Here is a 23,224-nt window from a genome sequence, read left to right as displayed (position 1 = left end):
CTGCCATACTGCTCACAACTGTAGCTGACACACAGGAGGAACATGATAAATGGTCACATTATAATTACCGACTGAGGCTTTTGGGATTGGTAGGTCTGCTCTTCTACATTCTTTGGAGCCTTTTCTACTACCCACTAATATTGAGAGGCCATCTCAATATTATAGTCCGTTCTATAATCCAATTGCCCTCAAAGGACAAAAACACTAAAAGAAACCCAAGAATGTGTCCTATAAGAAGGATCAAGAGAAAATCCAACTCAAAATTCCATTTGAGTGTGGAGATACCCAGGGGCTTTTTTTCTTTTTACTTCATTTATCCTACAGCAAAATGACTCAGTTACTACTGACAATGCCTTCTGACGTCTTTGGAGGAAAGAGGAGCTGAACCTTAAAACAATATCCAAGAAAAATATGACGCTTTAAATGGCTTTGCTTCCCTTCTTCTTTGGAGGGGTGAGGTAGCCTCTGAAATATATATATATGTTTTTAAAAAATATATGTGTAAGTCTTTTTCTGACAAGTTTTTCAATACTAATTAGATTAGTTTTTAATCACACAGATTGACCACAAGCCTGATCTACCCCGTCGACACTTTCCAGACCTTCTTGTATCACCGCCCAGGGGCAGCAGGGCTCTGTAAGAGACATGCTCCGACAGGTCTTAACCAGCCAGACCTCTGTTGAGATGTGCTTTTTGTGCAGCCGAGAAAGAAGTGCACATACAAATAGTCAGTTCCAGGCACAACCAAGGCTCTCCAATTTGGGGGCTATCGCACACTCCTGTCAACCATCTCTGTGAGCCCATCCAAGACGCCTCTGGCTTTGGCGCTGCAGACATATGCCAGTACCCAGAATGCTCTCGGCCCTATCTCCTTCATGGCTACGTTTTAAGGACACAAGTGTTCAATTTATAACAGGGAAAGAAGAACTTTACTGAATTTTCCCCCAGCATTGACATTTCTAAACCTTGAGAGGAGATGAATCAGAAACATCAAAGATTTTTTTTTGTTCTTTTTTTTTCTTCTATTCTATTCTTTCTATTCTCTTTTCTTTTTTAGCAAATTAGCTGCATTTTCCAAATGTGCCACCCACAAACAGTGTGAAACACGGAAGTGTCTGCTCTGCTCTGTTTTTATCAACAGTTAATTATTTGGAATCCATTAAAAGGACATATAATATGTCCACTAATCAATCAAACAGAGTAAATCAATCAAACAGAGTAGACATCTTTGGTCCATGTTATTTTATTCTTTTCCACTTGGTTCATCTTATTTTTTTAAATTTTATTTCTTAAACGTTTTATTTATTTCTGAGAGAGAGAGAGAGAGAGAGAGAGAGAGAGAGAGAGAGAGAGAGAGAGAGATCGTGAGCAGGAGAGAGTCACAGGGAGAGGGAGACACAGAGGCTGACATGGGGCTCAAACCCACGAACCACAAGATCATGACCTGAACCGAAGTCAGACGCTCAACCAACTGAGACACCCAGGTGCCCCTCCCTTTGGTTCATTTTAATCTGTAAACCTCTCTTCTCTTCTCCTAAAGTCAGACCAAATGAGAATCACATTCAGATAGTTTCAGCTCTCATTTCAGATTAGGGCAGGCATCTCAAACCAGGCCATGTCCAAGGAAATCACTCAGTGTTAATGGAGATCAGAGGAAAATAATTTAACAAAGGACTGGATCTATTCCATCTACCACAGGTATCGATGAATCAATCTGCCAAACTTGGTTTCCCACTCCCAAGATTTATTTTTAATGGAATCACACACTTGGGGACACAGGGAAGCAACTTATTTATTTTTTATGAGATATACCCAAATGGTCAAAACCTGCTTTCCCACCTGAATTAAAAAGATGTCTTTAACTCTGTGGGCCCTGTCCCCTGTCCTGTTCTACCTCCCTCTTTTTCAGCATGAACATATGTTTTCCTTAAAATTACTTTTTTTTTTTCCTACCCTGGTGTTATGCAAGATCCCTGCTTATTTTGGCATTAGAAACAAAATAAGAAGAGCCACCCAGAGGTCCCCATTCCAAAGGGAGAAGCTTCCCAAGAAAAGCAAAGTTTTGCTGTTGTATTTCCTTTCAGCACTGCCGAACAGCAAGCTGTCTTCCCTAGCATGGAAATTCAGGACAGATCACGGAGTTGCTCCTGAAATACCTATTAGAACCATCAATAGCAAGTGTAGGCAGGGGCTACCGGAATGTTCATGATCACTGAGTGCTTATAAAAAACAGGAATTGGTTGTATGTATGTATGGATGTATGGATGTATGTGTGTGTGTGTGTAGACATATATATATATGTCTATATATATGTCTATATATATAGAGAGAGACATATATGTCTATATATATATATATATATATATATATATATAGAGAGAGAGAGAGAGAGAGAGAGAGAGAAGGGGAGGCACACAGACAGAGAGAGAGGCACTTAAGTAGGCCTAATACACAATAAGAAAAGGCACTTTTCAAACACAGAATATAAGGAAAGGAGATGCCTTTTCTTTCAGAGACAGCCCAGAAAAAAAACCAAAGTCTCATATCAAGAAGTGAACCTTGACTTCATTTCCAAGAGCAAAATCCTAGCTAAAATGGCCATTGAGCGGAGGGGAAAGCTTGCAAAATGAAGGGGCTAACGTGCTTCTACAAGAAAAACAAAAAGGGGCTTGCAAAGAGAATGCGTGTTTCAATGCGGAGGGGTGAACGCCAAAAACAGTCTAAGAATTAAGCACTCACATAATAGATCACTGTGAGCAGAGCTCTCCCGCAGATGTCGGAGTGAGTGAGCTAAGCCTCACACTTGGAACGGTTGTATGACTAGAGCCATGATATATAAAGTAAAAACCCTAGCGCCAAAGTTTTGATTTAGCCAAGCAAACGTGGCTGTTTTTGTTGGGTCAAAGAGGTGTTTTTTTCACTGAGCAAAGCATTACAGTAAACATCTGCTAACCATGACCACAGAAGGGGTGGTTGTTTTCATCCAAGGTCATTTTAAAGGAATAAATGTAATTAATAAAACCACACAGTAATAGTATCCAACCGTCCAGGAAGTCTGCTCACTTCTACCCATGGGTCTATTTATTAAAGAAGCCATCGAGAAAGTTTCTCGACATTGGCATATCTACTTCTTGGGAAACCACTGGCATGGGATAAGAAATCTATCTCAATGGACGCTTGAAAATATAAGCGTGTGTCACTTCTTAATTCATCCCTTAGGCAGCTGTCTCCCTGTGGGTCCTCTTGCTCTATTGGCAAGACTTTATTATAATACACATACCGTTTGGGTAACTGAAACTCCATTTAAAAAAATACAAACTAAGGTTCTAATGGCTTTACTTCACACATAAAAGTACAAGGGTGCCTCTCTCTGTCAAGCTCTCTCTCTCAAAAATGAGTATAAGAATTCATATACTCCAAAATGGTTGCGGTTTTGAAAAATTCCTTATTTGGTTCGTTCTTGCGGCAGGAATGGGGAGGTAGGGAAACTTGTGGAAAACTGAATTATTCAGGCTGACTGTCGCTCAAATCTGTCAAATTCGAGCTCAAAACATCACTTTACCTTTGAACAACCAGCCAGAAGCTCTTTTGCAGAAGAAGAGTCATCGATGATTATTATTAAATGTTCCCAATTAGGAGAACTTCCTCAAATTCACAAATCACCAACTTGCCTTCAGAGTTAAGCCAACTTCTCTACCTACACCAGCAAGGTCTTCTCGATGGAGAAGAGGCAGTTTTCCATAAACTGCTGCCACGGAGAGAATACAGCTCAAGAACTAATAAGGCTTTCTGTTTCTATCTCTGGTCAGATCGATATAATCGATCAACAAAATACTAAGTTCACTGAACATCAAAAATATTTTCTCTCTTTGGTTTCCCTATGTCTCATAGAACTAGAACACAGAAATTCCTGAAGGTCAGACTTCAGGAAGCTTACTGAAAAAAATAAATACTAAATTTTTCAACTCCATGTTTTCCAATGATTACAATAGTCAATAGCGTCTGGGCTATTAGACCAGCTCTAAAATCTTAGGAGCCCCGGGGGTGGGAAGTTGTTTCAGGAGTGTTGACCACGTCTTCAACATATAACTGTTAAACACCTCCTAGGGGCCAGTCACTAAGTGGTGTGTGTGTGTGTGTGTGTGTGTGTGTGTGTGTATGCACGCATGTGTGCAGACACATATGTGCATGCATCTACAGGAATATGTTTGCAGAGCAGGGAGGGAGTGAAGGATGAGTTACTATCTTCCAAACGCTACTGATTTCTGATAGAAATCTTGAAGGGTAATGAACATAAATTTCAGAGCCTGTTGAATTTGGAAAATTATTGTGTTCGTCTTCTCATTGCCACGAGGCTAAGTGTTATGTGCTAAGAAAAGAAAGAACGGAGACAGAGGTGGAGAAAGCAAGCGAGATTGTGATACCCCCATGGCTCTCAGTGATGATGATGCCTAAGACAAGGAAGGAAAGGGACTACAAAACCTGAATCCCACTCAATACCTGTCAATACCTTCGGCTGTTGAAGAGAGAGCAAGCCTCGATGTAACCCAGTAAGTCCGTTCAACACAGTCAAGGCTCATTTCTACAATTAAGTCCAGTATCAGAGGCCACTGTGGTCAGCACTCGGAGGTACGTATGTGCCACTCTACTAACCCGTGCAAAAACGAAAATGCAATGCATCCATCACATCTGTATAACAGAGGGATTAAATCGGTTGTAATTCTTAAGCTTTCAAAGAAAAATCCAAGCAAATTTTAAGTATATTTCTGGTGCAAGGGAACTTGACAAACATCTTAATGCAAATATAACTTCGTAGAAGGAAGTAATTCTTTACCCCTTCTAAATTTTCCCTGTGAAATGCACCATTTTAACCTAATGCGTTGCAACATACTTATCTGTCAATGTAAATTTGTTTTGATAAAATGACGAGCCTTTCAATCCAAATTACACAGTGATGCTTCTACAACTGATCTGTTATAACTTAGTAATCAGAGTTAACAGACTGCCTAATTAACCAAGTCACCATTTGCCAAGATCCAAATATGGGATGAATTGTGGGCCAAGGAGAAAATATGATGGACATGAAAATTATTAATTCAGGGAAGCATTCAAAGCATGTGGAGTTCAAGTTCTTCAATAAATCTCACCATCTTTAATATCCTTAATTTTCATAACATACGGAACACATGCAAATAAAAAAGGTATACAGAAGAACATTTTTAAATCAACTAGTTGTTAGTTAGTGGTACAATTACCTGACAGCCTAGGAGGTAAAAATCATAGATGTCTTCTGATAATAATAAACAACATACACTGAGTGCTTATGAAATGCCAGCATCAGATTCAGTGTTTTATAGGGACTGAGATGTTTATTCTCTACGTGAACCTTAATCCTTTGGAAGGTACTATTTTTATTTTTAGATATCAGATGTGAAAATGGAGGTTCAGAATGTTTTTTGCTCAGCAGAATGTAGGAATACACAAACAATATCCAATTCTTTCAAAAGTCTTAGGGAAGTATTATTAAGAATTCTATACTTTTAATGACCAAAACTTTACCCACAGAAGCTTTATCCATTCACTTATTACATAATTAGGAGGAGACAGGAGTTGGGGCAACTTGTAAGAGTCCATGTGGGTGACCTAACAGAAATACTGCGCATCAGCAGTTTGCTGTCCCTATTGCTAGCATATTAACATGCCCTAAAAGACATATAGTTTAACTGGGCTTTGATATTGTGTAAGCCATTTTACCCAGATAACTCAAATCTAAGTCCACATACAGGGTTTTAATCCTAAAAGAGATGGTAAATCCATCTGTTTGACCATTGATTCCTTGGCCACTTGAAACCTCCTCTATTCATTTTTAAGGACTGAGTCAGGTCTGTTTCTGGGAGGACTTCCAATTTCCCTCCCCCCGCCCTCCTCCTCAACCACATACACACAATCCAGAAGTACTCTTGCAGCCCCTCTATCACTGTACTGTAGTTGACTTTTTGGTCTACTTTGCAGATCTAAGTAGGTTGAGATCAAGGATCTTGCTTTAGGACCAAGAGTGAAAGATGGTAGACGGACGGCTGACCACAAGGACAGACAGGAGGAACAGAGCAGTGAATAAACTCCAGGATCCTGGAGGATAGACACATGGCAGTATTTCTTAGGCAATGCCTACCTGCAAGGTTGTGAATCTCTTCAGAGATTGCCAGAGATTAAACAGATAACTTCGTGGGGGAAATGTTCACATGATATTAAATCATGCATTGCTGGGTTAGATGATACATAAAGGCTCCTTCCAATCCTATGTGTTCACCATGCCTCAAGCCCTGTGCTCGAAAGGATACATGTGCACAATCTATCTTCCCAGAACTCTGCCTCCTTGTTCTCAAACCCTTTCATCCACTTTCCACAGCTAGAGTAGGATGAATGCCATCCATGACTCTTGAGAGATACACATGACCCACTCCAGGCCAAGTATGCCGTCACACTTCCCCCTTCGGGTCCTGCTTCAGAGACTGCCACAGTCGTAGGCACACGGAACACAGTGAACCAATTGCAGAACCAGGAAGATCCCCATTCTACGACAGCTACTACAACTCACAAGAGAAGATTCCTTTCTGCTGGAGCTGCTATGAAAACAGTCATGAACGGGTATTGTACATACCGCACAGCAGCAAACACCTACAGGGAGGAATCCAACCAGAGCACAGCACAGCCAAGAGACTGAGACGAGACTTAATAGCAAGATCTGAACTCCTCGGCCCAGATGTTCTGAAAGCTAGTTCCGCCATCCAACTTCAGCATCATGAGCCAATGCATTCCCCTTCATACCTACGCTACTCAACAACTAAAGAGACCAAACAAATGGTGGGCTCAGTATTTTAAGGTACAGACACATGATTTGCTCTTTGTGTTAACAAGACGACCCTGATACTTCCAACACATTTGGCAAAACTTATTTGTGTCACTTGCCACTGGCTTTTATGTTTTTTGCAAGCCTAGGATTTTACTCTATGTTTGTAAAATCCTAACGTTTTTATTTCTGAAGGTCTAAGTCCTTGGCATACAGCATATAGATCTGCAATTCTAACAACCAAGTAACCAAAGACCTTCTAACTCTGTTAGCCAGTGTTACCTCGAAGGACCCCAGACTTCGGCTTGATAAGTAAAAAGCTATCCAGTCTGAACCAATTGCTTGGAAAACACCCTGGGTCCAGGACTGCTGCTTGGGGAAGGAGACCCTCTGGCTTGCCACACTTTTACACACAGGTGATTGAGCAGAACAAATCAATTGTTGGGTGGTCAGAGGCTAATAAGAATAAAACAAGGGCTACGATGATGAGGTTAATTAGAATAATGTACCAGAGGAAAAGGACTCAAAGATCTAGAGAAAATGTCGTCACAGGCACATCCAACTGGAGATAGAAGAATGCCAATTAAGTGGCTGTCCTTGTTCTGAACTACATTGGGACATACTTTTATTTCCCATAGCTCTTGTACCAGCAAAAAGAATTAAAGCATTTGAAAAAGTCTAGTAAGATCTAACAGGGCCTGTTATGTGGTACTGAAGTATAAAGGCTCACCACAGCATGTAGGAACAGTCCCAGAGTGGAAAATACGTGCTAAGATAAACAATGCCTGCGAACCTACGCCCTAGGCAAATGTCCGCATGATGAAGACCACAGAGCATGGCAGTCAGGAGCCGAGGCACCAGAGGCACGGAGCTGGGGTTCAAATCCCAGCTCTCCTTTTGAGAAGCAAAGAAGTTCAAGTGAGTCATTTAATCTCACCATGCCTCCGTTTTCTCCAGAAGACAGCTTTTTAGAATCATACCTCTCTTTCAGAGCTTTTGTGAGTTAATGCATACATGCTTGGAATCACATGCTGCACAGAGTAAGCTCTAAGTAAAAGTGGTACTAGAGAGTAGACTTTTCACAAACTAGAATTAACTCTCTCAAACAACTGCTATTTACTGGAATTCCTCAATGTTAGGTTTTTCCTGAGTTTGGAAAATTATCCTTTTACTTCTTGTTCCCTTTTAAGGAAGAAAGAAGAAACCATGCAAGGAGGGATAAGTGAGAGCATGAACTCCAAGTTCTTCCAGGCATATAAATCTATATAAAGCCAAGAAGTCCTAAGCATGGTGTATTCTAGGAGTTGAATTTCAGCAAACTGCCATGTTTACGAAGTGGGCCAGGACTGGAAGAACGGATCTGTGTCGCCATTAGTGAATGATCTGGGATAGAGATGGACAAAGGCGAGGCACCGCCTCTCCCGATGAGAATGTCCAGGGAGAAGTGTTTACTGATGGTCTGGAAGGGTTGTTAGCAGTGAGAAATTCAACCCTCCACACATCTTAAGCAGCCTCACCTGGCACTCAGAGGCTGCCGCACCAGACCGCACCCAGACATGCAGCAACGTTTCAAAACATTAGAGAAAAAGCCCTCAGAAAGCTCCTCACCTCTCGTGCTGACGCTCAGGCACCAGGTATTAAAAACCAAGGAGCACGAGAGCTGAGGCCCACAGCCAAGCGTCCTGCGCCAATGGCATAGATCCAGTCTCGTCTGACACTGGTCAGTTTCCCCTTTTGTGATTCGTGTTTGAGTTTCTGAGATGATATTTAAAGACAGGGGCGTTCTGTGTTGTTAGAGACGTGGGAAAGGTAGGTCTCACCACTCTGTCGTGAGCCTGATAAAAATTTTTCCTGAACCATCTGCCTTGACTCAAACTGAATTTTAGCTTTTTCTTTACTGAATACTAGGAACCCAACTGGATGCCTTCCACTATATTTTAATCAAATCTTTTATTTTTCTAAGTTCAAGGGATATTATAAGTTAACAGAATTAATGGCCCTTTTAATTTCGCCAATAACCCTAGCCATTCCATGTATCAGGGAAGTAAGAGTATATGGAATGGAATATATTTCATCTTTTACCACCAGAAGTGATGGGATACAGAGACACACTTGCTTCAGCCTTCCTACAGCAAACAGCACATGTCAGCACACACATACACAATGAAACAACAGAGCAACAACAGATAACCTTCCTTATTGGCAGAAGAAATCAGAGCTAACGATGAAAGATACTGCTATCCAGTTCCTTCCAATCTATAGAGACTGAAGTTTTTCTTTCAAAAAAGCAGCATGTGAATTTTCAAGACAGATGCATCAAGCATATAATTTTTTAGAGGTTAGAATCTATAGGACATTATAGGCTAACGTGAGACAGGAGATCAAACCAGCCGTGATTAACTTAAGCACAAAACATATTCCCAACCAGTTGTCTTTAGCACCCGGAACTCCAAATTTCATTCTTTTTTTTTTTTTTTTTTTTTAAAGTAGGCTCTGTGCCCAATGTGGAACTCGAATTCATGACCCAGAGATCCGGAGTTACACACTACACCAACAGAGCCAGTCAGGCGCCCTGTGAACTCCAAATTTCTAAGGTTTTGTGAACGCAGGTCAGGCTTCAAACACCAATCAGCATTTGAGGTTTATAACATGAATTTTCTGAAATTTACCACAACCATCCGAAAGTAAACACATAAACAACCTATATAAAACACATCATACCTCCTATATGCTCATTGTGTACTTTTTCATTTTAATGTCAATTGACTGCATAGAACATGAGCATATCAATAGGGAATCAAGGCTCTTCACCATCTTTACCAATTTAAAAAAAATACTGCAAGAAAGTGAGGTATGAGTTTGTCATTGTATCTCCCCAAACCCTTTGCTGTTCTTACTAAACCAACAGCATCATTATCCTGTTCCAGACTCTGTAAAGCACTGTATAGGTATCATCTCATTTAATCCTTGCAATAATCCTATGAGAGGTAATGCTATTACCTCCGGCCAGAGAAGTGAGAGCCTAGAAAGAGGAAGAGAAAGTAATGTGTCCAAGGACAAACAGCCAGGGAACAAGGGCGCTGGGATTTGATTCTGAAATCCAATGTCTTTAATTAACCTATACCACCCACAATGCGTTTTAGGCCCAAACGGCATATGATTCTGTCTTCACGGGGAAGATGATGTATAACCCTTTCTGGATGGGACACGCAGAGTATCAAAGACTTGTTTCATAGAGAGTGGAAACTCCAGAGAAAACCCAAGGGCAGTGTTCTATTCCTATAATAAAAGTGATGTGTGTGGTTTTATTTCTTCTCTTCCTCTCTTGCCCAAATGTAGTCCTCTTAGGTATCAGGAAAATAAAGAAATTCACAGGGAAATCCCCAAATGGGCTCTCTTTCAACAGCTACTAACTGTGAGCATGTCTACCATATGCTGGGTACTGTCCACAACAAGGGGTCGCGCTGAATCCGAAGCCCTGATCTGTGCGCATCACCTGGTAAACAAGTAGAAGCAGAAAACACAAGAGCCTTGGAGTGAGGACAGTAGGAAGTGGAAGGAGGGAAATCTTTAATGGGCGTGTTCCGGGCAGACCTCTCCAAGAACTTGACATTTGAACTGGGCAACAAGGAATGAGAGAGAGAGCCTGTGAAGCACAGTTAGCGTTCCAGGTAGAGAATTCCACGGCACACAGGCAACAGTGATCTGAGGGAATCTGAGCACAGCAATGGTGTCTAAGAATTTTTGAGACCACAGAGCAAAATCTCAAGGCTTCCAAGAGTCTCTTGAACAGGCACCATCTACAAGCCACTATTTCCAGAGCGAGACGTGCTGTTCAACCAAGAGCCATCATTGAGACGCCGAGGTGGCTGAGTCAGTTAAGAGTCCGACTTTAGGTCAGGTCATGATCTAATGGTTCATGGGTTTGAGCCCCACACTGGGCTCTGTGTTAACAGCTCAGAGCCTAGAGCCTGCTTTGGATTCTGTGTCTCCCTCTCTCTCTGCCTCTCCCCAACTCTCTCTCTCTTTCACTCAAAAATAAATCAAGCATTAAAGGAAAAAAGAAAAACCCAGCCACCGTCAACTAGGTACCATTACGTACACACCACCAGTGGAGCCATCCATGGATGCGGCTGCAATCCGTGATGCAGTGGTGCAGCAGCCTGGGTCAGGAGACGACACTGCTTGCTGAGGGCTATTCCCAAGAAGATGTGTGGGGGACTAGGGCCTGTCCTGCAGACTCAGCAGAGAGGCAGGGCCCGGGACAAGGCAGGGCCAGATCGACATCGTGGTAGCATCAGCCTGCATGAGTGAAACCCTCCAGAGTTTCAGATTATTATCAGCAATACCAACTCAAAAGCAGTTAGCGAATTCTGCTTGCTAGGCAGGCCCACTGTCTGAGTAAGTGAAAAACAGAATAGAAAAAGAATTTGCACACCTCTCAGGGGAAATTGTCAAAAAGGAACCCAGAGATCTAAGCACTGTGAGCAGGCCCATCCAGGAGCACACATGGCCGTAGGCTCCTCGAAGATGGGCATCAGAGCCGCCTCCCAAGGATCAACTTAAACTTGTAAGAGAACACTAGGTGAGAAGCAATGGACTGTGAAACAGACATTGTCTACAAGTAAGACGATGACCAACAAACCAGCCACAGGACAGTAAAACCCCTTCAAAGACAGGGATTTCCACCACATCACCTGGGCTGCGCAGCACAAGGCTGGCATTTATTACCCATCGGGATCTGTGCTAAGCTCGGTATAAGCATCACCTCACTACCTTCTCACAGGAAGCGAGCTCCTGGTTTTATCCCCATCTCCCAGATGAGGAGGCAGGGGCCCAGAGAGGGCAAGTAACTTGCTCCACATCACTTGGTCAGTCAGTAAGTGGAAAGGGTGGCCTCTGATTCTAGGCTCATCTAACTTCAAAGCCGACCACCACACTGCTCTCCAAGGTCCGTAGCAGGCGTTCGATAATGTCTGTTAATGCGTCAACCACGATGACTCGTGAGCGTCTGCACAGGCTGGTCCAGGCAGAGACTACAGAATGAAGCATGGGAATGTCTCATTTGGATTCTATGAGATACACCTTTCCATATGAGTAACGTGCGGGCCGAACTGAATTAGAAAAATTGGACAGGGGTGACTTTCAGTAGAGATGTGGGGGCCTGGCCAGCAAATCACAGAGAAACAGAGTGGACAGTTTTGTCCCTTCTTTGAGGGACAGTGCAAAACCATCTGCAAGATCCCCTGCACACACTGGCACGAAGAGAAATGGAAGGTAAGCTTGTGTGTCACAAGGACCGCAGGCTCATACTCAAGATTTGACAGAAGCTTGTATCCAAAGAAGACAAAATTTGAAATTCTTTCAATTTTGGTTCATAGCTCTCTCGGGAAAGAAATCTATTTCCCACTTTCAGTAAGAATATAATGGTCCTAAAATATTTACAGGGATATGTATTTCCAACAAGAGTCACATACACTTAAATTCAAAAACGTAAAATTCAAATCAGAGATTATACACACAAGTCAATGGAAGACAGAAGACATTCACCGAAAATAAACATGTAAGAAAAACTCACATGGTGATTTTGTAGAAGGAATTACAATCATGGTTCAGTAACCACTGCCCTTTTCTTGCTTAGTAGGAGAATGTAGAATTTATCTGGACATCAAATGTCTCAAGTCTAAGGAGACACTTCCCTACTTATGTCCTTAATGTTAGGGGTTGTGAAAAGGATGTAAGTAGAAGCCATTAAGACTTCAGGGAAAATTCTGTAAGAGGCCTGCTTCAGCTGGGAGACTACTTTTCTCATTCCTTGCATTTCTGCCTCTCTTCAGGATGGAGAGGCGATGGCTGGAAAGCCAGCAGCCATCATGTGACCTTGAAAACAACACAGCACTTGAACAGGCAGGCGGAGCAGAGAGACAGAAAGCTCAAACTGCTCTCTCCTCCAGATACCTTTTATCAGACAGAATATGCAACTAGCTTTTTAAAATTCAGTTGCATCTCTGTTACTAGAAAACAATTCTTAAATGATAGAATGATATGAGAACCTGCCTGAAGACTATCATGTTTTTCCTGAGGAAAAAAAAAATGAGACAAATTTATGAATCAGAATTGTGATTACTCCTCTATTCACCACGCTATTTGTTTAAGTATGACTTTCCTTCTTAATTACGACCACGAGTCCAGGAAGGATATTTGCCGAACTGGTCTCTATGTTTTGACATGCAACACTTGTGAAATTCAAACATACCTGTAGACAGCCAAAGCATTATTATTTATTACGGACCTTATTAAAGGTGGAAGATCTTAAGCCGCTTTCAGAATCTGATGATTAAAAGAAATTTAATCGCTCTTCATTGGCATTTGATCTTTAGCCTGCTATAATCTCCCCAAAGATCCCTTCATCCATATTTGATACTAAAGACACATTTCAACCGCGTGTCCATCAAGTGCGAAGGAGAAGGAACGTACAGCAAAACCACATTACTTAGAAAATAAAAGAGCTTTCCCCCACACTCATTTAGCTCATGAAAGCCCAATATGATTAAAAGGGCGAAGAAGGCAGACTCCACTGCATGAATCAGAATGACTATAGAGAGCCATCTATTATACTTGTAAGGAGTTTCGAAATTTTCAAAGTGCTTTCATATACATTATATCTTGTTTCATCCTTAAAACTACACCCTGTGTGGTAGTAAGGGCAGGTGGTTTTTCTTTTTCTTTTCTTTCTTTTTTTTTGTATTCTCATTTCTTCTTGACAAATGGTTTGCTCGAGATCAGAGGAACTGCTACCCGGTGAGGTATCCTCTTTACTTTTTTGATGCTCGGGTTAGGTAGGGGTCAGCAAACTAAAGCCCTGGCTGGGCCAAATATGGCCCACTGGCTGTTTGAAAATAGTTTCGGTGAAGCAGTCACACCCGTGTGTTTACATACTGTACATAAATGATTTTGATGGCACATCAGCAGAGTGGAACTGTGACCGTAGGGCCCCTGAGGCTAACAATACTTATTGTTTGGATGTTTTAGAGACAAAATTTGCAGACCTTGTAACAGATCACCTTTCCATGAATACGATCCAGGTTACAGATCTACCCTTGTGAGCCACAAAGCTGGCTTGGGGGACAGCAACCCTATTCCTTCCGGCTTAAGAACGAGGCATTCCATTACCTCCTGAGGAATTCCTCTATCTTCTGCCGGGTTGCCTGCAAAGGTGGACCACAGTTTTCAAGCAGGACACAGTATCAGGGTTGTTTGCCACTTACCCTGAACTTTTAATGAGTCTCACAGCCATAAAAAGCTGAAGGGTCACTGGTTAGGAGCGTGCATAATGCCACAGGACTGCAACACATGGAGGGACACTGAAAGCAGAGAGAAGAGAAGAGGTTTAATTGAAGAGTCCCAATTGTGATGCTTCAGAAGCGAGGCTTTCCCAGGAGCCTCAGGTATTCCTTATGGACACACAACCTTTACATCCAATACACAATCATGCATCTAAGCCTGTATTTTATCTTTTCCCTTACAGAATCAGCATTTCATTTGCTCTGATGCTGAACTGGCTATCAGAGAACGCAGGAGAAGGAAGTGAGACGGTGTGCAGCTGACGAAACTCACGGGTCAAGGCAGTGACATTTACCTAGGAGGTGAGGTTCCTTTACCGTCCATCCTCTTTATTGTTTAGGATAAGTTCTCATAATTGGGATGCTAACCTATCCTGAAAAATAAGAGCAAGGCGATCCCTGAGTCCAAATGGGAATTTTGCTTTGGGTTTTCGTCTTTCGGTCTCTCCCAGTGCATCTAGCAGAAACGGCAAGTGGAAATAGATGTATGTGCACACACACGCACACCAGCACCCTGTTTAAAAAAAAAAAAAAAAAGGACAAGCTATCTTCCCTGGCAGCCAAGCACCAAACCTTACTTGCCGCAGTTCACGGCTCTTCTTCCAGCCGCATTTCAAATGCACAGGGAGGCTGGGACGCAGCCTCCGCAGGGCAAGAGCCAGCCTGCGAATGTGCCCACGTGCGGAGGCTGCGGGCTTTCACGGCTTGGTCGGGTTATTAGTAGAACACTGACCAAGTCCAATTCCAAGTAAGCTGAAATTGCTGACAGATAAGTCAACTCATCCTCAAGCAGTTTCAGAGAGATTTTATGAATAACAGCCGGCAACAAGGTTTTGCACACCAGGCCTTTTCTGCACAGATCCTAGGGACGATAATGCCACCTAGGCAGTCCTCAAGGTGACAGGAGCGACCGTCATGCGGGGAGCCGGAACTCCGGAATGAGTCGAAAGCCTGAGGTCCTCGGCGTGCACGTGTGCGGTTCTCTCTCAGCAGGAAACTCCGACAAGAATCCACGGGTGACACGTCTTGCAGATCTCATCAGAGAAGTTGAAACTGAAAAGGAGGTATATGAACCTTTTGTGATTTGAATAGTCACATCGTATCTCCGGAAACTATGTGGGTTGTCTGTCTCCCAGAGCTCAGAAGAGAGTTAAGGGTGTTCTCAGCGAGTGCCTCTTCTTGGTAAGAGATAAACTCAGGCCAGATAGGTCCACGTTACGTTTTCTAGGTACGCACTGCCTACGTGCGTATGAACCATTTGCCAAATGGGTCATGGATTGAGAATCTTTCTCCTTCTATGAATTGAATGTGCTGTGTTAGCAACCTCCCTCTCCAACAAGGCAGCTTAAGAGTAGGGTAAGAATGCATCAAAAATATTTTTAAAGATAATTTCAGTTGGCAAAGGCTGTAATCGTTCAAACTTAATTGGTGAACTCATTAATGAGCAACTGCCACCACAAGAAAGAGGGCCATTGTCATCGACTTATCAGAGCAATGAGATAACGAAGTTAATTATATTGTTTTCAATGGGCTTACACTTGCTTCCTTTTCAAGTCTACATTTTCCAAACATTTGTTCTGACACTCCATGTGTGCCCCTCTTTTTAAAAAAACCTACCAGCCGTGGGCTCCTCAAGGAAAAGTCGGCGGATCACAGCTCTAACATCAGGGCAAAGAAATCGGCGAACTTTTCTACCCTTTATTGTCGACTTGTAAAATGTTATAAGCCTGTAAACTAGTTAATTTATGAGCCGTGTTAATAATTTGCTCACACTCGATCGCAGGTTTCGCAAACACTGTTTCCAGGGATGTGGGAGGATAATTTGTGGGTCCGGCTTCTCTCCTAAGGGGACACTAACTAATTTGACACAGTAACATGACATAGATGGTGGGGCACACTAATGACCATACTCCAGGACGTGCTGTCAGCCTGTCGCTCCAGTGAGAAGCAGCTTGAGTCCGCTGCTGCTCAGTACACGATGCTCAACTAATTATTCAGACAGCGACATTAATGAGAAGCCTCGTGTTTATTTTCAACATACTAACCAGCACTTAGCTTCCATGTGTCTGATATGGTCACTGATAAAATGTGTTTCATGAATAGTAAATGTGAACTCGAATATAACAAAGAAGCACTGGAGAAAAAATAAGGAATAGCTGATTGGAAAACTATCCTTGTCTACTCGACTGGTGTTCCTTCTCAAATATCGCCAAGGACAAGGTGACAGGTAAAAGGAAAGGCAAGCAGTACCAAGAACACTAAAAGGCATATTTTTAACCACATATGTCCGTGGATAATCTTGACTTTTGACCGAGGCCACTGAATTGTGATATGGTCAAGAGAAACTTCTATCTCAAATAAATTTCACTATATTAATGACATGAATAGATTTTTTTTTGGAACTTATTTTTCCGTGGAATGACTGAAAAGTTTCTTAGCCTATATGTGCTTTTTCGACATTAGAAATGTTTGATCTTTGGTGAAACGACCTCAAATGTGATTTTTACAAACATCACTAAATGCAACGCGTGGGTTTTTTTTTTTCTTCTAAAGCTACTGGGGAAACTGTACTACCAAGGGTTCTGTCAAAAGTGTTCTTCAACACCTTCTTACACATCATATTTCTAGGCTACTAAACCTTGCAATCAAGTTCTTTCTACTTTAAATTAAATTTCTATTTTGGTACGATACATTTTGTCCTTCATTTTATGGTTATTATGATCCTAAAATAATCATATAATCATAATTTAAAATGAGTATCCTTAAAAAAAGGTATGTGTAGATCTACTAGAGGTATTAAAAATTGAAAACACTCTTGATGTGGTTCAGTGGAAAATGTACACTTTGAACAAATGTGAACGTACACTATTTCAACAAATGTTCTCTTTGGCATCGTGGTAAGGAATTCTACTCAATACTATGACTTCTGATTTTATACAACAGCGAAGTAAGATGAGTCCACGGAGGTCACTTTGGGAATGAAAATGTCATTGTGTGTAACCTTTCAAGGAGTATGTACTTCTAAACTTGCAATAGATTTGTGATTTTAAACAGTAAAAATACATAAATCACGTATAATCTGAGAAGCAGATTCAGATCCCAGGCTAAGTCTTAAAAATATTTTTAAACAAGTACACAAATGCATTCTCTCAAACAAGCATTGGTATCTCCAAATGATGCTATTTCCATGGGCACCTGTTAGCAGGTTCTCAGATTACTGGTATCTGTGCAGTTTAGGCATGGTAAGCATTCATCCTCCATAATAACCTAAAAAGATATGGCCAGTGTCTGACAGAGACCTGCTAGATGCCCATCAAATTCCTTTCTTCTTCCTGGATGTAGAGGTGGGATGTATTTCCCAGCTTCCTTTGCAGTTATGTGGGGCCTTGTGACTGAGGGCCACTATTTCCGGTGAAATAGATCGAAGTGGGAATGTTACTCTGATTCTGACCCTGAAGTTTCCTGAACATCACTAATGTATTCTCTCTTCCCTTAACTGTGCACCCAGAGATCCAGTGGAGAACTCCCAGTTCCTATAGATGGTGGAGGCAATGGATGGAAGATGTCAAGGTCCCTGAAATACCATGAGTAAGACAGCCACCACCCGTCCCTCACCAGCCACCACTAGACTGAGCTCCCTGAGAAATAAAACTGCACCAAGTTAAGGTTCTGCGATTCAGGAATGTTTGTTATGACTGCCAGCATCTCTTACCTGAATAAATAGACCTCTCTAATTTCTCCCTCGCTTCCAGGTTACACCTGAATCTTCAGACTACCATACCTAACAGAAGCATGGTAAATCTGGAAAAATTCCAAATTTTTGCTGTGATTATTTACTCCGCTAATTAGGCTATGAATAGAAAATGCATCAGGCATAGCTTTCCTGCTTAACCTCACAGCCCTGTGGGGAGATCTGAGCCCATTTTATGAATGAGAATACTAAGCCTCCAGGAAGTGAAATACAAGCAGTGCATATATATATTCAGCTGGCATTTTCCTAATTGAGTGCCTCTTGATTTTTATTATCTAAATTTTATAGAAAATACTTATTTCTAAGGCAAACATTTTTGGCTTTTCCTTATAAAAGAAAAAATTCAATGACATTCTCCAAAATTAAATAGAACATTTTTAATAAAATGTGTGAGGGGAAAGTGTCAAGTTACAATACAATCGGTAGAATGTCAGAAACTTCTGTGGAGGTTTTGAAAAGCCAGCAACAGAGGAGATGTGTCTCAGATGTTCTTGGTGAAAAGAAAAAGCCATATTTAAAATATACATATATATAGTTATGCTGAGATCATATGGTTTAGTAATCAATGCTTTACGTATTTGTATATTTTTTAGGTGCTGGTAGATATAGATTGATAAGCAGATGTTAACTATAAATAGATAAATAGATAGGCAGGTAGGTAGGTAGACAGACAGGTATTTTAGAGTAAGGATTGACAAATTTTTTCCATAAAGGGACAGACAGTGAATACTTTAGACTAAGTTGCTATAAGTTCTCTATTGCAACTACTCAACAATGACCTTGTAGTAAGAAAGTAACTAAATAAGGAATACAAATGAGTACTGTATTCTAATAAAACTTTATTTGCAAAAACAGGTAGGAGAAATCATAACGGTTTCTCCTACATAAAATAATGGGCAATAGTCTTTGCTTAGCATCTTCACCCACGATATCTGACCGCCTTCCTATGCCCAAGTGTCAAGAGACAGAGAGACAGCAGCGCTCAGTCTCCATCTGCGTTCTAACACCGCCTTGCCATTCTTCCCGCTAAGTCCTACACCTTCCAAAGGGCTCGCTGCCCGTACAAAGCTCTGACAGGCATCCCATGCCCTGTGAAGAAAATCCAAGAACTTCTGTGACAAGAAGAAAACACCGATGGCTCTGTTCAGCCGGCTCAGTCAAGTCTCTGGATTAAGGTAATGTAGGCAACAGTCACCTTAAAGTGACCTTATATTAAAGACTTCTTAAAAATAATAAAATAAAGCAAAATAAATAATATGTAGGCTGAAAATGTCCCTAGGGGAAGAAGGGCTAAAAGCAAGAAATGACAACCTCTACAAGTTTCCAAATTAGGTATGAAGCCTTCTCAAATTAGAATCAAACACTATTCCTGGTTTTGGAGGATGTGCCTCATTAACCAGTTTCAGAATAGGAGCTATGAGTCCAATGACTTCAAAACAAAACAAAACAAAACCAAAAAACAGAGAAAACATCAGAGATGATGAATCAAATGGATTAATGGATTCCCTTATAATTCTCTTAAGAATGTAAAGGTGTAACAAGGTTTTAGCTTACTTTTTTTTTTTTGATGCCAGAGTTCAGAGACATGTTTTTGTAAAACAAACAAACAAACAAACAATAACAAAACAAACCTCGGTTCCCCATTAATGTTTTATTATAAATGTTAAGTGTGCAAGATGGTTTTAGACATAAAATGGATGAATTCTATGAATCTGTTTTCCCCAAAATGTCAATCACAAGACAACAAAAACCAGTAAATGATAGTCCAGTCTGAAAAAGAAACATTTTAGAGTCATTAAAAATGATAGAGGAAACATGGAAATGTGTGCAAATGCTTGCTGTAATGTGGTATGAAATAAGCAAGATAGAAAAAGTGTATCCACACTAGACTCCCAACTATTTAAAAAGCAGGTGTCAATAATGAACAGGAGAAAACAGGAAAGCTAACAGTCGTGCCCTGGAGGATATGGGATGAGGTGAGATTTTTCTTCAGAATTTTTGTGTGCTCGATATTCGAAAACAAGCAGTATCAAAAATACTGGTTATAGAATCTGAAAACGTTCTCTAAGCTTCAAAAAGAAAAATCTGTTTTACATTTATACTCATTTATCAATGGCTTTTGGTTGGCTTTTTTCCAGACCAGAAGAATCTTGAGAGCAGAGATTTGTGTATTCTCTCATGTCCCAAACATAGTGTTTGTAGCCCTGTACACACTCAATTCACATTCCTCGAACCAACTGAATGGTCCACCTTACTTGTTACAAGTACTTTCAATGAGATTCCACAAATAAATTAAATTTTTAGACTTAAGCCTTTAAAAATATAGAAATAATTTTGTCTGAAGAACCTGACTACTTGTGGATTACAGCTGTCAGTAAACTGCTTGCTACAAAATGATACTTTCTCCCCTCTCCTTGAGCCATGATGACATATAATAATTTGTCTCTTAATAACTTAAAATAATTCTGAGCCCTTTGCTCACTAAATACAAAATACATCTTGATCACAAAGCTTGGCATTTTGTAAATATTTGCCCCAAATGCACCGCCTGCTTTGAAGCTGTGATGGAGGGGTCCTGATTGACAAGTAACTTCCGGGCAGAAAGGAGAGACCCCTCCCTCACGTCGGCTGGGAGAAGGGTGCCATGCTGTCCTCACACTCACTCTCATGTGAAGGCTCTTTTCCCAACAGCCAAAAAAGACGCAGCGAATGGGATCATCCTTTACTGTTGGCTCTCTCTCCATCCATCTATCTCTCAGACATTCAGACAGACAGATAGACAGACACACACACACACACACAAATGCATGTGTATGCACCCTGCACACACTCCCTGCTTGCATACTTTCGATGGCTCCCAGTACTCTTAGGGCAAAGATTAAAACGCTTCCCTCAACCTTTGTAATGCCCTGGTCATCTGCCTGCGCAGACCTCTCCACTGGCCCACCAGGCTTCTCACTGAGCCGGAAGGACAGAAGGAAGGTGGACTGAGGACCGCGAAGATTTCAGCTCCTGTTCTGAGAAGCACCGTGGTCAGCAAGACAATATAAGAAGAAATGTATCTTTATTTTTTCAAAAATAGGGCACCAGAAAGTAAATAATTATACATTTTCATCACTTAATGTATCATGAAAAATTTCCCCTATTATCTTCTGGGCAAAAATAAGCTGAGATGAGTACACATACAAAATGAAAGTCTTAAAAGGCAACTTTAATTTTCTCCTCATGACCTTACTCTTCACCCACCGGTCTTCTGCAAGCCCCTCCCAGTGGCAAGTGGGAAAGGTTCAGGTGGTCCTCACCAGGGGTGAACTCTCTTCTCCCAATTTGTCACCTCCAGGAGGAGAAGAGAACAAGCCAGCTGCAGAACATAAACTGCACCTGTTACTTGAAAGCCAATCTGTGTGTCGCCAGACTCATTTACCACGTGGGACAGAATAGTTCACTGGATGGTTGAAGGAACGCACGCCACAGCCTTGGCTCATCAACAAATGGCCATGCCCCATCCCAGAGGAAGATCGGCTCTTAGCTGGGATTTAAATGAAAGATCTCCTCCTCATGACATGCCTCTGAGGGCTATCACTCTTCTTGATCTGTGAGAGGACAAAAGTATTTATTGATGCACAGGCTATAAAAACAGAAGGTGCACTGCTCCTCTTTGATCAAACCCCAGGGGCTAAAACCAAAGTAACATGTTGTTTGGGACTATCACATGATAACAAATTCCATTTAATTTTCTCCTTTCTGGGAACACAGGCGGATTACACAGCCCAATTTCCCTGGCATTCAGGTTGAGGCCACATGACCGAAGCCTGGTCAAACAGACGTGAGTAGAAACAATGTGAGTCACTTCTAAGCACGGCAAATACAGTTCCTCTCCCTCTGACACCATGGGGACCCCACATTCCTTGTGGCAAACGCAGAAGGGGGGAGGCTGAGCCGACTCATGCTGACATGAAACGAGTACACATATACCTTTATCACGTTAGCCACCAAAACGGGTGTGCTGCTGGCATCACACACCCTGCCTACTACAGTTTACACCTTATAGGGGGTTCATTAGGATTTACCTTAAATAGATATGTCCTTTGGGCTTTGTCTCCATGCCTCCATCTTGATCCCATGGGCTCATGCTGTATTATTCTGTGTATCCTTCTTTTAGAAAAGACCCACCACCATGTCTTCCAAACCTCTTGTTGATAAATGGAGCCACAGATCATTATCAATGAAGAGGAAAAGCATTCACTTGAGAGCTACATTTTCAGTACTTAACCATGGGCCAAACCCTGTGTCCAAAGCCAACATAGCTTAGAAGTGACACCAGGCACATCTCTCCTTTCATGAGGCCTGCAGTCTACTAGGAAACCAACACAAATGCATGGAAATAACTTAACAAAAAATGTGACCTATGAACAAGAGGTCAGTAAAGGCTTCAGGGCATAAATGATCTGTAAGCTGAAGATACTGAAGGGGAGGAGGCCTTAGCCAGGTAGACGAGGCTGGGAGAGGGTAAGAATCTAATGGAACTCTTGGTCAACATAGGTATGAGTGAGCACAAACACCAGACCCCAGAATATTCTTCTGTTTCTACAAGGATTTTAAAAACATAACCTGGGTGTAAGAGGGCGTCCAAACCAAAAACAAGGCCAAATATGTTGAGTAATATAAGCAATAAAAGAATATTATTACCCTTTGCTAGGTGTCTCAATGGTGTAACTTAATACGAAACACTTGTTTTTCTACCGCTGACAGGGAGAACGGAGCGGGGTTATTCACACTGAAATTGCTTTTCTAAATGATCTGAGAAAATAGGAACAAGAGAAACAAGGCAACTCAGTGCACTACCTCTTAAAAACCCCTCCACCTCCTCCTTTATAAATATCATAATTAGCCCTCAGAAAAACAAAGTGTGTTTTGTTTGTCCTTTAGCTCCATAGACCCACAAAAAAAGAGCACTAGGCAATGGTCAAGGGGCATGTTCTTCATAGCACTGGATGACCAGGTCACTGTACCTCCTTACTGGGTCCTGTCTTCTGGAGAATGTCAACGGCGAGTTTGGAGAACTGCAAAGTCCTTTCTGACACTAATATCTTTACCAAGGGGTTCCCCAAACCCTGATGAAGATTCGAGTCTTCATCAGAATCACCCAAAGGCTTGTTCAAACAGGACTGCTAGGCTCTAACCCCAGAGATCTTTTTTTTTAATTTTTTTTAATGTTTTATTAATTTTTGATATAGGAGAGACAGAGCATGAGAGGGGAAGGGTCAGAGAGAGAAGGAG

The 23,224-nt window shown here is 41.6% G+C and overlaps 1 protein-coding gene across 6 annotated transcripts in view; it reads right to left on the bottom strand.

Annotated features, from left to right (window-relative positions):
- FOXP1 (forkhead box P1) overlaps positions 1 to 15,241 on the bottom strand; it is a 383,317-nt gene extending 368,076 nt beyond the window's left edge. For 5 of the 6 annotated variants that reach the window (XM_029918730.1, XM_029918734.1, XM_029918735.1 and 2 more), the window contains exons 1-2: positions 14,772 to 15,241; positions 14,119 to 14,214 (exon numbers count right to left, since the gene is read on the bottom strand). The gene's annotated coding sequence lies outside the window, so the exon portion shown is untranslated. The remainder of the gene's footprint in view (positions 1 to 14,118; positions 14,215 to 14,771) is intronic. The other variant, XM_029918731.1, reaches the window with a different exon arrangement.
- Between the last annotated feature and the right edge of the window lie 7,983 nt (positions 15,242 to 23,224).

The sequence above is a fragment of the Suricata suricatta genome, chromosome 12 (assembly GCF_006229205.1).
Source record: "Suricata suricatta isolate VVHF042 chromosome 12, meerkat_22Aug2017_6uvM2_HiC, whole genome shotgun sequence".
NCBI lineage: Eukaryota > Metazoa > Chordata > Mammalia > Carnivora > Herpestidae > Suricata > Suricata suricatta.
Note: the sequence above shows the minus strand (reverse complement) of the source record. Positions and strands in the feature narration are given on the sequence as shown.